Here is a 13718-nt window from a genome sequence, read left to right on the forward strand (position 1 = left end):
GGGCGTGAGTGCAGGCTCCTCGGAGGATGGGGCGAGCCGCGGGCCGCGGGGCGGGCGGGCGGGCGTGCGCACTGACGTGTTCCGTGGCTCTCTGCCCGCACGCACGGCGATTCCGGCTCAGCCCACCCTCCGGCCTGGGCTCTCAAAGTCCACACACATCTTTGTTTTCATCTCCGTCGCTTCTCTGTGTGCGGCGGGCGGACCAGCCTGGGTCTGTCTGTCTTAGCGTTAGGAGCCGCAGCCACACCTTTAACCCGCTCTCGGGAGGCAGAGGCAGGCCCGTCTCGGTGAGTTCCAGGCCAGCCTGGGCTACACAGTGAGGTCCGTGACAGCCTGACCACACAGAGAAACCCTGGCTTGAGAAACAAAACAAAAAAGATGCCATCTGGTTACAAGGTCAAGATGAATCCATTCCTGATTTCTGTAAAACTTACTTGATGGGTGTCTTGACCTATTTTCTGGAATTTGACATGTCCCACGCCTTATGCTCTGATAAGATGTTCTGCCAAGTAATTTTGAGATGTTCCTCCAAGTCACGGAACCAAATCTAGCCTTGGAGACTATAGAAATACCTCATTTTTCTTCTGTTTGGCGGCTATTCTCTCAAACCTCGATTTAGGGAGATTGCCCTGTTTGACATAAAGCTTACTTAATTCGACCAGAAAATTTGAGTTGTTGGTATTTACTCTTGTTCAGTGGGATTAACACATGCTTCAGAAACGGGGGTGTTCATTATACATCGCACAGCATGTTAAAATAAATGCTAGCCGGGCGTTGGTGATGCATGCCTTTAATCCCAGCACTCGGGAGGCAGAGGCAGATGGATCTCTCTGAGTTCGAGACCAGCCTGGTCTACAAGAGCTAGTTCCAGGATAGGCTCCAAAGCCACAGAGAAACCCTGTCTCGAAAAACCAAAATAAAATAAGAAATGCTAAGGAAAAAATGTCAAAAAGATCTCTAATCTGGGCAGTGGTGGCACATGCCTTTACTCCCAGCACTCGGGAGGCAGAGGAAGGCAGATCTCTGTGAGTTCAAGGCCAGCCTGGGTCTACAGAGCAAGTTCCAGAACAGCCAGGGCTATACAGAGAAACTCTCAAAATACAAAAACAAACACAAGCCTCTTAAGACACGAAGAAAAACTATTCGAGAGGGAACTACTGTCTGGGAATAAATGTTTCGATGGTGGAGTACTTACTACATGTGAGGCCCTGGCTTCCATCTTCACAACACCATGACAGTTGCAGTAGAGAGAAGGCATACTCAACTCCTAACACAGTGACAATGGGAGATTTATAGCCCAGAAGCAGGGATGGAGTCTGTGCATAGAAAATGACCAAGTGATTTGGACTGCAAAAATATGTTGTCAAGCCAGGCAGTAGTGGCCCAAGCCTTTAATCCCAGCACTCAGGAGGCAGAGGCAGGTGGATCTCTGTGAGCTTGTAGGCCAGCCTGGACTACAAAGTGAGTTCCAGGACAGCCAAGACTGTTACACAGAGAAATCCTATCTCGAAAAAACAAAAACAAAAAAATATGCTCTCAAACATTTAGACCTTTTTTTTTCTTTCTTTCTTTTTTTTTTTTTTTCTGGCATCATGAACCCATTCTCTCATACTTTAACATTTTGAAGACCTTAGCCCTGGCCCCCTAAACAATCTTTATTTTTGTTTGTGGTTTGTCTTTTTTCCATTTAGAAGCCCAATTCTCCCACAGTCTCTGCTTCCCTGCTGGTTTGTTCTGGCCCCCTTTTTTCTGTGTGGCATGCCTGATCTATTCCTAGTTTCTATGGTCTGTTCCAGCTTCCTGCTCTGTTGTAGTTTTCTGTCCCTACAGAAATACCTGTCTCTATTTCTAGATCTGATAAATTCTTCAACTTCTCAAGTGTACCCTTTCAGCAAGTTTTGACAAATGCATTATCTGTATAACCAGTAGCATCAGGATAGGGACTCTGCTATCTCCCAGGTAACTTCCCACCCCATTCCCCAAGTAACTGGTAATCTTGTTACTAAGAACTAGATTAAATTTTTCTAATCTCCCTCCCACCCAGGTTTGTTTCGGTTTTTGTTGTTGTTGTTTTTGTTTGTTCTGTTTTGTTTTGTTTGAGACAGGGTCTCACTATGTAGCCCTGGCTGTTCTGGAACTCCCAGAGATCTACCTGCCTCTGCCTGAGATTAAAGGTATGCACCACTATGCCCAGCTTCTAGTCTCTTATATAGCCGAAACTATATGGTGTTGCTAGGGTATGGATGCCTGTGTCTCCCTGAAAACACAATTCTTATTTTGAAATTGTTACCATTAGATGACTAGGCCTTTGGGAGGTGATTGTCTTCAAAGTGGAACCTTCAAATGGGTTTAATGCCTTAATTAAAGAGACTTGGAGAATTAACTTGTTCTTCACGTGAAAATATTTTACAAGTTGGCCCCTCCCTGGTCACCTAATCTGCTAACTCTTTGATCTTGGACTTTCTAGACTCTGAGACTGTGAGAAATAAATATCTCTTGTTGATAACCTACTCGCCCCCGGTGTTTTATTAAAGCAGCTGTGCTGAATAATGTTACGTCAGCTTGACACTAGCTAAAGTCATCTGAGAACAGGGAGCTTCAAGTAAGAAAATGCCTCTATAATATCCAGTTGTAGCACATTTTCTTAATTGGTTTCTGATGTTAGCCCTTTGTGAGTGGTGTCACCTTTGGGCTGCTTGCTGGTCCTGGGTTCCGTAAGAAAGAAGGCTGAGCAAATCATGTTGAACAAGCCAAGAAGCAGTGCTCTTCCATGGGCTCTGCACCAGCTCCTGCCTCCAGCTTCCCACCCTGTTTGAGTTCCTTTCCTGATCTCCTTCACTGTTCGCTGCTGATGTGTGAAAGCCAGATAAATGCCTCCTCCCCCGCCCTCCCCCTCCCCGCAACTTGCCTTTGGTTATGGTGTCCCATTGTAGCAATAGAAACCCAAACTGAGAGAGACAGTAGTCAAAATGGATTAAAAGAAGTGTGTGCTTGAAAGTGTATCTGGCTTATTTTGCTCAGCCAAATGTATTTTTATATTTATTCATGTTGAGTGTTTTTCCTATGCATGTGTACCACTTTCCTACCTGGTGCCAACACACTTAGAATAGGGCATTAAATCCTCTGGATTAGTTTCCAGTTTTCAAAGGGTCATCTGTCATGTCCTCTGAGACTGCACTCTTTTCTAAGGTGGCTTGTGTTTCATTTAGTTTTATTTCTGGCTCACACATGAATCATTGTGTAGTCATTTGAACAGCATTTTGAAAGTGTGCCTCTTTCAAGCAGGGTCATCTGTGAGAGCATCATTGCCATAAAATCAGTGTCCCAGGCTTCAGAAAGTCTAACTGTCCCACGGTATTGAGTTTCCACAGTGAGTCAGGTTTTATACTCCTGATACTCCGCTCTTGAGCTCCTGCCCTACCCTGCTCTGTGTAGCCAGCTTTGAACTCAGATAGTGCAAGTTAGGTACCAAAGCCCGCAGCTGCTTCTACTCATCACCTTGCTTAGTGACTCTGAACCAAGGCTTAGTGACTCTGAACCAAGTATGCTAGATGTGGAGGGGACTCTCCACGCTTCTTAATGGACCCCTAAACCTATGTCCTGTTTCTCAAGGGGACACAATATGAAAGGGTTTCAGAGCTCAGTGGCCAAGGCTGATGCCATTGTTAATTTCTTAATTTGTTTGTTTATTTATATTTATTTGAGACAAGGTCTTACTATTTCCCTTGCTGGCCTTGATATAGATCAGTCTTGCCTAGAACTTACAAAGATTTACTTACTCCCCCAGGGTTAGGATTAAAGGAGTGTATCACCACCTCCAGCATGATGTTAATTTAAATTTAATTAGTCAAGTGCCCAATCACCTTTTGCAGTTAAATATAACTGGTCTTGCCTCTCCAGGACTCTGCCTAGCATTGGAATTGCCTCCTTTACAAGGCCTTGCATGTTGGTGATTGTCCATTTCAGTAGGCTGTTTACCCTTTCTTAACTGAAACCAAAGGTGATTTACTCTCTGCTTGCAAATCTGTATTTTGTGGGTTGGCTGTATCCAGAAAACCATCTGATTTAGCACTCAAAACTGGTGTGAGATACTTCTCATCACCAGGGTTTGCTATGAGTAAAATCATCAGTGAATTGCAGCCCCTTCTTCCAATTACAGGGTTCTTAAGTCATTAGCTCAAATCTTAGAAAAACGATGGGAAGGTTTCTGAAGCCGTGAGGCAACACAGCCCCACAGTATTAGAAAGTGGGTTTTGATATCTTTGACAGGTCCCAAAGAAAATACAGGACAAATGGCTGACTACTGTGCCCATTGGCAAACCAAAATGCATACTGACCTCTAGCCTGTAGCTCCTTTTAGCACTGCTCACCCCACCCCCTCCCCTAAACCTCTGGAGCCCAAGGGCTTTGATTCCCTTCCCCCAGCTTTTGATTCCTATAAGAACTTGCCATTCTGGCCATGCACTTTTTGCCCTCCTGGCTCTTTTTGCCTTCTTGGATCTCTGTTTGCTCCTTTGGCTCTCCCCACCCCCCTTTTTCTCTCCTCTCATGGCCTGGTTCAGTCTGCTGGCCGTGCTCAGTCTAGCATTTTCTCTCCCTTCCAGAGGTCTCTGGCTGTTACTCTCTCTCATATCTACAATAAAAACCTCCCCAACTATACCTAGCAGCTGTCATGTCCTCATTCCATTCAATCTTGTCATTCAAAAACAAATAATAATTGAGCCTTGTCTTCAAGTTGGGTACAAAAAGGAAGCACCTTTGAGGACCAGTGCTAAACACCATATCCTTAGCAAGTAATACTCAACAAAGTTTGGCACAGAAGACCAAATATTCCAGAACAAACCCATACTCCCTTGTATGAGTTTATTAATAGGCAGAATTGGAGTACTGTAGGGCAAAGCATAACCAGACCAACTGAGTCCGAATTTCATCAGTTCCTCTAACAAGGGCTGAAGTCTTTCTAAAGCCTCTTTCTTGAAGGAATGCTATTTCTTCTGAGATACAGTAATCGTCCTCGCCCTTAAAAGACTTCTAAATTTTATTTATCTGTATGAGTGAGGGTCTGAATGTATGTGTACCACCACATACATGCATGCCTGGTACCCTCAGAGGTCACAAGAGGGTAACTGGAACTGGAGTTACAGATGGTAGTGAGATGCCATCTGGGTGCTGAAAACCAAACTCGTGTTCTCTGGAAGAGAACACACCTGCATCCTGCCCTGCTGTCCGCATGATGATAATGGGCTAAGCTTCTGAAACTATAAGTGAGACCTTGAGTAGATGCTTCCTTTTATATGAGTGACCTTGGTCATGGTGTCTCTTTACAGTAACAGAACAGTGACCAAGACAATGTCCATTTAGCAAAACAACAGAGGTGGGTTCCTCCTACAGCCCACTGAGCCAGGTTTAAAGGACTAGGCATGAATTCCCTCCTAAGGAACAGGCCTTGCATCTAATCAGAAAGCAGGCTTGGTTACCTCCGTAACCTTCATACCACTATTTAACCAGCCGTCACACTCTGGTTCTGTTTTTTGTTGTTGTTATTTGGTTTTGGTTTTTGTTTTTGTTTTTTGGTGAGAAAGAGTATATTTGGAATTAGCCAGCTGGACTCAGTTTAGATGACCCCAATTTTGTTGGCAACATCCAGAGCATCATAATCAGGAGCCAAGTGAACATATGCCTTCTTCTCTTCGTCAGGCCTTATGAGGGTGTTGACTTTGGCCACATCAATGTCATAGAGCTTCTTCACAGCCTGTTTGATCTGGTGCTTGTTGGCCTTGACGTCCACAATGAACACAAGTGTGTTGTTGTCTTCTGTCTTCTTCATGGCTGACTCAGTGGTCAGGGGGAATTTGATAATGGCATAGTGGTCAAGCTTGTTTCTCCTGGGTGCGCTCTTTCACCGGTATTTGGGCTGCCCGTGCAGATCTTCTTCTTTTTGTGGCTGTGGACGCCTTTCAGCACTGCCTTCTTGGCTTTCAAGGCCTTTGGCTTCGGCTTTGGGAGGGGCAGGAGCTTCCTTCTTCGCTTTCGGCGCCATCTTGGTGAAAAGCTCTGTTTCTGTTTTTAAAATAAATTTTTCCTTTTGTACTATATTTATTTGCAAGTGGGCTGCGTGTGCTCCTGTGTGTCCAGGTTCAAACTCACGTTTTCATCTTGTGCCCACTGAGCCATCTCACTGGTTCATTCCTGGTCTTCTGAATGGAGGTTTTCTGAGTGGAGGTACAGTACCCGATTAGTAGTCTTTCCTATCACTAGGCTTCTTTCCTCTACAGTTAGGAGAATATTTAAAGAAGAGTTGAGTATCCTGTCCAGGTAAGACTGTGAGTGGCAAAACGAATTGTCAGTCACTTTCTGTGGATCATCTCCATAGGGAAGAGTAGAGGCATCCAGCTTTACAAAGCTAAAGTTGAGGACAGAGTAAAAGCTCATTAACATCCTCCTAGTTGGCCATGGTCACTCAGATCTCTGGTTGGACATTATCTTACAGGGTATTGTTCTGCCCTGACATACTATATGCTCCCTAGACAAACTGGGTATCTTTATTAAGTTGTGGAGAGAGGACCTGTCCTCTATTATTTTCATGTGGTGGAGGAGACAGCTCTGTTGGTTGCCATGTACACAGACATGTGAACTCCCTTTTAGTTACAGAACTGTGACTACAATCTGTCCAGTCAGCTCCTCTATGGCCTAGAAGACTTGCTAGCCATTATCTGGTATGCCTAGATCACAGGGTCCCCAAAAACCAACAAGGAGACAGAATCCCATATGTAAAGGAAAGAGCCTTTAGTCAAGCAAGCTCAAGTTTGGACTCTCCCTCTGTCGGAGGCAGCGGTTGAGAGCAGAGAAAATGCCTAACCCGGGGAAGGTAAGGTTTTTATCTTAGCAGAGGTTAGAGTGAGGGATTTCTAAGGTTCAGGATCCCTGATTGGCTGACATTTGTCTAGGGGTGTCTTGGTGGAAAGGGATGGGTGTGTGTTAGGCTAAGGGACATCGGGTGATTCTATCTGCAATGGTTGGAACTTAGAAATTTTCTTTGGTCTGTTCCTGGGTGGTGCCCAGGTGGTCCCAGCCTGTGGTCTCCTGGAGTCAGGTGTTGCCCCAGGGTAAACTGAAACTTCAGGCCTACTTTCTGGTTGGTCTCCACTGAGCCTTGGCATGGAAGCAGTGCAGCCAAGTGGCAGGTGTGTACCAAGTTGCCCTGGACCCCACATTATTGAAGCTGAGACACCCATCCTAGAAATCAAAATACTTACAAGAAGCAAAGACCCAAAGTCAAACCAAAGAAACAACAACCAGTAACCCCCAAAGCAACCTGGACAGCTGGACAAGCCTCTGTGGTGGGATAGCTCCTCACACCAGATGGTATAGCAAGAGATTCCAAGAGGCCTCAGGCATGTCTCCTGGGATTGGCTGGGATGTCCTGCCTTGCAGGCCAGTGGCTTGGCCCACAGACACCTGAATTCCCTTCTTCTTAGTGATTGCTTGACGTAGCAATAGTCCTGCACTGACTGTCCAGGGTCAGGACTCTTCCCCGCTTGCTAAACCTGGCACTTGATCCTAAGGTTCATGTTGCTCAGCATTACCAAAAGCCCAAGGGCCAGAAATTAGTAAAAGGAAATGAGCCTGCACTGGGGAAAATACAGGAGGCTTTTCTGCCTTGAATCTCCGTGGGAGTTGGGGGAGGGGCTCAAGGGTACAAAGGGCTTCTTCAGGACACATTGGGGTTACAAAGAGACAATAAACAGAATCCCCAAGCAGCAGGGGTCCTTTCTAGAGAGCCTTCTCCTCTTCTCCAAAGGTCTCTGGATCTTGAGGTCCTGGGGCAGCCCCCATATCACAGGACAGCAGAGACGTCTCTTTTGAATTTTGAATACCTCATGAGATAACTGTGGCTTTAAATTATCAGGGAAAGGATTAGGGAGGGAAACAGCCCTGCAGCTTCTATTTGCTCTGTGACAACAGGAACACCTAGAAATAGTTCAGGTGTCACCAGAGAGGTCTAGAAAAGGAAAGTGTATTGCCTGCCAGTGAACTAGTTCTGAATGTGGCAGACCTTCAGAATGCTATGGGTTTATTAAAAATACCGGAGCTGGCATGTCTAAGTGAAATGCAGACAAGGAGAGCTACTAGGAGTGACCACCACCAAGGACATTCCTGGTGTGCTGGAGTCTTCCAGACTTCTGTCTGCTCTGGTGTTAGATTCTGCTCTTTGCTGATAGACTAGGTAACAGGGGAACTGTCAGGTTTTAACTTACATGAATTATAAAAGACATTTAACTGTTTTATACTTCTTTATGAATTGCCTTTTTATGTCTTTTGTCCATTTTCCTTATGAGCTTTTTGCCTTGTAGCATATTGGAAATGTTTTTTCTTTAGAGATACATTCTCAATATAGTGCCCAGACTGAATTAAAACTTGCAATCTTCTCCCCTTAGTGCCTGCACTGCTGGCACCACAGATGTACTTTGCACACCTATAAATTATAATCAATTCTAATGATTCAAATTAATCTCCATAGCTTCTGGTTTTCCCCACCCCTGCCTTCCTTTAGATATCTCCTCCACTACACGATAATATCTTTAAAATTCTTCTGTTTCCTTTTAGTACATCGCTAGGTTCATTTAATTGTTAACGCTCATGCTCCATTGTCATTGATCTGACTCTGGAGTTCAGACATTGCTGATAGCCTCACCCCCCTTTCCCTTTTGGATTTGATATGCTATGCTCATGTGTTCTTTAGGTTCCATTATTCCTGGACTCTTCTTTTCTTCCATTGTACTAATCCATTAAGTTCTTGGACTGCCATATGCAAACAACAAGCCTTGAAAAGCATAACTTTATCATTTTTTTTTTTTTTTTGCCTTTTGTGTTTTGGAACAGAGTCTCAAAGTATTGCCCTGACTCTCTTGGAACTTTCCATATAGACCAGGCTGGCCTTCAACTTGCAGCAGTCCTCCTGCCTCTGTGCCCTGAGTGTCATGATTGCATGCACCAGGACTAGACTTTTCTTTTTTTTTTTTTCTTTAAGAGGCAGACGGGGCAGAGGTGGTGGCACACATCTTTAATCCCAGCATTCAGGAGATGATTCTAGGCCAACCTGGTCTACACAGCAAGTTCCAGGACAAGGCTGCAGACAAGATTCATGTCTTGTACTCTAAGAGGTAGCCCAGTCTGGACTGGAATTTATCATCCTCCTGCCTCAGCTTCCTACATGCTGGAACTAAATACAGGAACACACCACCACATCCATCTTAAATTTATCATACTTCTAATACCTGGGAGTATTCACGCCTTAGAAACCCACCTCACAGGTATCCAGGCTACACTGAATCATTAGCCAGCATTGTTATTAAACATCCTTGAAGGATGCTATAGGCTGACAAACCATCACTGCTCCCACCCAAAGCCACTGCTGAGGCCATCATCTTGACATCAGCAGCCCTACCAAGTATTGCATAAATTGGAATGTCTTTCTGGAGACTTGGGCCCTGCACACTCTGCTGTCTCTACTTTTGGAAGCTTCACCCCAGCCCCCCTCTCCTATCTCTCTCCAAACCCTTCTGCTTCTCAGAAAGCCTGCCAAACGATGACCCCTCCCTCAGATGCTCAAGACCACTCCCACAGGGTATTTAAACTGCCTCCCAGAAAATAGACTCGTGGTTTTCTGGTCTCTCTTTACTGTGTCCTCTCTGGGTGGCTGGAAGGCCATCCAGGAGCACTGCATCAACGGAGAGTCTTATTGGGGTGCAGAAACTTCACAACTTGCCTGCACCCAGAAACAGGAACAACCCTAGCACTACCCCCCACCCCAGCCCAAGGCCAAATCCCATGTATTACTCCTTTGAAATATCCTGTCCTCAGGTCTGGGAGGACCTGGCTCCCTCTGTTCCCTTCCTCCCCTCAGGCAGGGTGCTGGATAGGCTGATCCCAGCCTCAGGTAGGTCTTCAGCTATGAGGCAGGCTATATTCCAGACATGGAGCCTGTTTTTCTGCACAAACCAGGAAATATGAACTTTGTCTTTTAGGACAGAAGCAAGGTGGTCAAAGTCCATGTGAACAAGCACGCCTTCGATTCCCCTGCTGGGCTTCTGTGTGGGTGTTTCTGACACCCCTGGCCTCCCCAGCACTTACCAAAACCAGCTCACAGCAGCAAATTCTGCCACCGTTTCCAAGATGCCCATGTGCACGTCTCCAGCAACCAGGAGTGCCACTTGCAAGGACTTGAATGTCATCCATCTGAAATGCCCTCATCAGGGAGGTCATGACCTCTTCCAACATCTGGGAGAGGGAAGCCCTGACTCTCACCACGGACCATCAGCAACACAGCCATTTCATTCACACTGACCATTTGTGAGCACGGTGCTGGGCATAAAACCCAGGCTTGTGCACACTTGGCGAGCACTCTGCCACTGAAGGACTCCCCACACCAAGTTTTGTGAGAAAGGTCTCAGTGTGTAGTCCAGGCTGGCTGGGCAGTCTCTATCCTTCCGACTCTCCTGAGTGCCGGGATTATAGGGGTGTCCACCACACCTGGCTAAACCAACTCCTTATAATCCTGGACTTCCTTTTTCCTAATTTAACTTGAGCCCCTGATCACACCCTCTTGACTACCTTATTCTCACTCTCTGAAATGTTCTGTCCCCACTGCAAAGATCCGGAGTTTAGTGCCTTCTCTGGAGGAGCTGTTAAATGAAATACATCTTGTAGCTTTAAGTCCAGTTTTGTATATCTTTTTTTAAGTGTGTGTGTGTGTGTGTGTGTGTGTGTGTGTGTGTGTGCATTCAGGCACATGTGCACACGAGTGCCACAGTGAAAAAGTGAGGACCAGAGGACAATTTGCAGGATTTGGTTCTCCTCCTTCCATTGTGTAGGTTCTGGGATAAATTCTGCTACAGTCCACAGGCTCACACAGTGAGATTTCAGTGGACAAGCTCATCAGGCTGACCCACTGGAATTATCATCAACACATTCCTTTGAAGAAAAACCCCATTTGTAAAGCCTTGGGGATACCTGCCTTTTGAATAGTCATTGTCATTTCTGTAAAACCCGTGTGAACACATAGTGCTCCACCTTTTTTCATAATGGGATTCATCCCCAAATCCCCAGCAGTGTATTTATCAACTATTAGGCACAACTCTCTTGTCTTGGTGAACTGGATAAGCTTCCCCCGCACGGTGGGGCCCTGGTGTGAGAGCATTAACAGTTAAAGAACACTTTTGTTCTCATAGTCAGATCTACATAACTTAGCACCCAGATCCCTACAATTATTTCTTATGGCAAGACATCAGACAAGGAGAGGGGCCTTGCAAATGGACCATATTCAGAGCTTCAAAAGACAGGCACTGAGTAGGAGACATGGAATGTCTGTCCCCATTGGCAAGTAGGACTGGGCAGCAAAATTCAGGTCATCATACTTGACAGCAAGCACCTTAACGAGCCATCCCACAGGCCACGTTTTGTGTAATTTGATGAAACTCCACTATCCCTGCATATTCCCACCTTGAGCATGGAGGGAAAGCCACATAGCACATAGTTCTTGGCAAAGGGGTGGGAGACTTATCTTACCAGAGGGTGAGGAGATAAGTACTCCCAGCCCCCACTCTCCTTGCCCTACTGTGTTAGAGTCTATGCCTAGTATGGGGCCTGGATTCCCTTTAGTGTGCAGCTATCTAGCTTAGTTAAATTCTCTTCTTGAAGCCACATGGCTCTCTCTAAGCTCACACACAGCTAGAAGCCAGAGGGATCCCATGATAACCCATCCTCTGGGGAAATGACTTAGAGAAGATCTTTCCATAACCACTTGCTTTAAACAGGTTAGCCTGTGCCTGACACTTATAAAAGCCTGATCCCTGTAAAAGCAAGTGCCTGGGTCCAGACCTCCATCTCCATAGCTCACTGACCCCTGTGTGCATCGTTTGGGTGTGCTGTACACCATGGGGACCCATAGTAGCCACATTCTTTTTTCCATGGCTGTCCTCTAACCATAGCAGGGGACTCTCTGTCTCCAAAGTTATAAGGGAAGCCAATGGCTATACAGAAGAAAGAAACTAGACAGAATAAAGCTACAGGCTCGAGGAGCTGCAGGCCCAAGCAGGCCAAAGGCTGTCCAGGAAGCATCTCCACCTTCTAGGAACAGAGGCTGCTGCTGGAGAGCTCAGTGACTTCCAGTCACAGACACACACATCTGGCAGCATCCAAAGGAGTGCCATCAAACCAGCACCAAGAAGCTCAGGGTCCAGAACACAACTGGGAAAAGGGAGCAGCTGTTTGCAGAGAAGCCCTCCCTTGCCCTCACTCTGGGCCAAAGAGGATTCCAGGTATCCCAGACCTGAAGCCCTGACAACAGTAATGCAGCAGGCTGGCCCTGGCTGAATCCCAGTAGGAGGAGCTGAGGGAATGGTCCCCTACACCCCAGGCTCACACACAAGGGCCTGGATTATTTACCCAGAGGTTCCTTCTGTCGCTGCCTTTTATTCCTCTGCTCCCAGCTCCAGAAGGCCCACAGGCTCTTCCCTGCCAGCTCTCTCTTGGGTTTCTCAGCTCACCTACCCACCCACTCTCAGCCCCCAGCAGCCTGATGTGGCCTCCCAGCAAAGCTCCCAGTTGGCTTTGATTTCCTGGGGTGGAAGACACTGGTGTGATACCCTGAGCCATTCTCTCCATTTCAGCCCTCTTCCTCTGGATTATTTGGCTCTCCAGTCTGTCGGTTCCCCTCTAGCTCTGGACACTCCAAGCACCCACCCATCCCTTGAGCTCTTGGAGTTCTGTTCTGGGTATTTCCCATTCTCTCGACCCATAGTCCTGGCCACTCGGGTGTAGCTTTCTCTTGACCCTTCCAACCCAAATACTATGCCAGGTCAACATGCAACAAAAGAGACCCCCAGCCTGACAAGCCCCTCCCACTGCTGCCCCTGCCTTGTGATTAGCACTGAAATGTCCCAGGTGACTAGGGACTCAGCACCCCCTGCACCCCCTGGATGCCGATGGGGGGGTCCTGATGACATGCTCCTCAAGGTCACCACTTCCACTTGGTTTCTACCCCTGGATCATTGCCCAGCCTCGAGTTCACTGCAGATCCTGTGCGGAGAAGTCTAGAGATCAATTGGGGTCACATACCACTTTAAATCCTTTCTGAGTCCTCATGATGGCTGGTTAATTGATAATTTTACAATATTTAAAATCAGCCTAGGAGATGTGTCCCTGGGTCTGTCTGCAAGGGTATGTCTAAAGAGAATTAACTGAAAGGGAAAGACTCTCTTCAGAATTGGTGGCCCTTTCCAGCTGGCCATCTAGTTAAAGCAGTGTCCCCTGGCTGTCTGCCCTTCTTCTTGAATGTGGGTCTACAGCTTGCTGCCACCATTTACCTCATTGTCTTTGGCCTGAACATCAGTGGCTTTCCAGGCCTCATCTTTGTGGAGACAGTCACTGTGTAAGGCAGTCTAATAAACCCCCTTCACACACACACACACACACACACACACACACACACACACACACACACACACACGTTCTATTGGTTCTGTACCTCCAGATTACCCTGCCAAGCTCATTCTTTGTTGCCCTTAGGATCAATCCAAACCCCTCCACTGGCTCCAGGACCCCAAAGATGAGTCCACCTTAGTATTTCCTAGTTCTTTCCCCTCCCCCAGCCTCCACGGAACTGAGATGTTCGCCCTCCCCGAAGCCACAGGGCCCAGCCTTGGAGTAGCTGACTC

The 13718-nt window shown here is 46.6% G+C and overlaps 1 long non-coding RNA gene and 1 pseudogene across 1 annotated transcript; one reads left to right on the forward strand and one right to left on the reverse strand.

The window, feature by feature from the left end:
- The first annotated feature begins 57 nt into the window (after positions 1-57).
- LOC113836961 lies at positions 58-10721 on the forward strand. Its single transcript, XR_003487487.2, has 2 exons — positions 58-287; positions 10029-10721. It is a non-coding gene; the product is annotated as an uncharacterized LOC113836961 (long non-coding RNA).
- Positions 5600-6045, reverse strand: LOC100765714 (annotated as a pseudogene).
- Positions 10722-13718: the final 2997 nt, after the last annotated feature.

Source organism: Cricetulus griseus, chromosome 8 (assembly GCF_003668045.3).
Source record: "Cricetulus griseus strain 17A/GY chromosome 8, alternate assembly CriGri-PICRH-1.0, whole genome shotgun sequence".
NCBI lineage: Eukaryota > Metazoa > Chordata > Mammalia > Rodentia > Cricetidae > Cricetulus > Cricetulus griseus.